Source organism: Branchiostoma floridae, chromosome 7 (assembly GCF_000003815.2).
Source record: "Branchiostoma floridae strain S238N-H82 chromosome 7, Bfl_VNyyK, whole genome shotgun sequence".
NCBI classification, from domain to species: domain Eukaryota; kingdom Metazoa; phylum Chordata; class Leptocardii; order Amphioxiformes; family Branchiostomatidae; genus Branchiostoma; species Branchiostoma floridae.
In genome coordinates, this window is record NC_049985.1 from 21,581,907 (window position 1) to 21,584,331 (window position 2,425).

Below are 2,425 nucleotides of genomic sequence, written 5' to 3' on the forward strand. Positions count from 1 at the left end.
TATACAAAGGTTCAAACTATAACTGTGCCAAAAATCAATCTAATTGATATGCCTGTAAATGAGCTAATGGTCAATAAAAATGGTCAAAAAATTGATTTTTGTCAATTTTGGAAATTCACGAAAACACATCATTTTCAAACATCTGCTGCACCTCACTACAAAAACATTTTGATTATCACTATATATCATCTTTTATATTAGAATATGGGTAATAACATATTTGAGAATCAATAAAATATCTATTAATTTGTGGGGGCTACAGGAGTCCAAAGGAGGCCTATTTTGGACGCGACCAAGGCCTTCCCTTGGTGAAAATCCGCCATTTTGAAAAATGGCCGTTGCCATGGCAACCGGTGACCGCAGATCTAAAACTTTGCGATTTTTGTAGGTTTGGACCAAGGCCCTACCACCACACAAAATTTAAGGAAAATCGATTTTTTGAGTTTGGCCAACTTTTTCTGATTTTGCTTGGTTTTTACAGACATCAGCTCTTAAGACCGAAGAAGGGACAATGAAAACATACTAATGATGATTCTTTTCACAAGTCTTCTATCCCTAGACTACAATATATGAAACTTAACCTTGTGAAAATATCTTAATATTTCCAGAAACTCCAATGTCCAACATCTACACAGTCGTGCACGGCCACAGCAGCATGACGCAGGAGACTGTAGATCGTCACAGACAGAATATAGCATCCGCCTGTAACACCAGGAGGTCACAGGTCAAGTTCAGAGGTTACAAGAAGCACAAGAGCATCCTGGTGCACTTCTCCATACCGCGGGAGAACACGGCGGTGCTGAGGCACATGGCGGATCACTCCGACCCGAGACTTGTCTACATGGGCGTCAAATCACTGCAGATCGACGCTGAAGTTCCCATCAAAGTCCAACAGGAGGCGCCGCTGTACGGTGAGTCGACTTCTTTTGGTACTTTCTTTGGCAATTCAAGACTTTTGCAGGTCAATCAAAGCAAATGAATTTTAATGTAAGTTTCAATTTTCTCTTGCATTCTCGCCATCAAATATCATAAGAACGAATGTTTCCTTGTGAAAAAATAGCAGTCGATTTTGTTCCAGTATTTTCCGAGCATCTATGACTGAACTGCTCGTAGTTGCATGGTAGACATGTAAATAGATATCATTATTTCTACTGTCCTGGAACAAGCAGGTCGTGTACATGATGCAATATTTAATCCTATGTTTCATGATGTCAAATATCTTTCATTATTGTGTTTCAGATATCAAGAGACAACTGTCTGTTGATGACATCGAGGTGGGATGCAGTACCCGGACCAAACACCAGAGGGCGCCCCACAGCTGGACCCGCCTGTCTGCCCTGAACCTGTTCTCGGACGCCCTGCCGCTCCATCTGCAGGCAGCCGCGAGTCTGGAGTACCAGGGCTTCTCCTACAGCCTGGTCCGGGCTCTGGCGCAGAAGGACCGGCTCAGAGAACACCAGATGAGGCAGGCCATCCAGAACCTCAGGAACGCAGAGGTGGATTCCAACACGCTCCGTCAGAAGGCAAGGGTGGATTCCAACACGCTCCGTCAGAAGGCAGAGGTGGATTCCAACACGCTCCGTCAGAAGGCAGAGGTGGATTCCAACACGCTCCGTCAGAAGGCAGAGGCAGATTCCAACACGCTCCGTCAGAAGGCAGAGGTGGATTCCAACACGATCATGACTTTGCGCTCCAAGCTCAACATCTCAGAGAACAGGTTAAAGGAGGCTCTTGAGACAAATGAAATACTTGAAGAAAAGCTGCAGCAGGCTCAAGAGTACGCAGAGAAAGCTGCCAAGCAGGTGACATCCCACGTGACGGAGTACAGGGGAGAGAAGCCGCCTGGAGGCTGGCCACAGGAGTACAGGGGAGAGAAGCCGCCTGGAGGTTGGTCACAGGAGTACAGGGGAGAGAAGCCACCTGGAGGCTGGTTACAGGAGTACAGGGGAGAGAAGCCGTCTGGAGGCTGGCCACTGGAGTACAGGGGAGAGAAGCCGCTTGGAGGCTGGCCACAGGAGTACAGGGGAGAGAAACCGCCTGGAGGCTGGCAACAGGAGTACATGGGAGAGAAACCGCCTGGAGGCTGGCCACAGGAGTACAGGGGAGAGAAACCGCCTGGAGGCTGGCAACAGGAGTACATGGGAGAGAAACCGCCTGGAGGCTGGCCACAGGAGTACAGGGGAGAGAGGCCGCCTGGGGGCTGGTCGGCACAGGTCGAGAAGGCAGATTCAGCTACACAGACACATCTAGCGGGTGCTGTTGGCACTACAGTGATACCTGGAGATGTGGATGACAAGCTAGGAGAAGACCCGATAATAAAGGAGGAAGACATGACAGTTGAAAGGCAAGTCTCTGAGAGAGGGATCTATGAAAGACAGGATGTTCTTGGTACAAAATTTTGTAGTCACTTAAAAGGCACAACCTT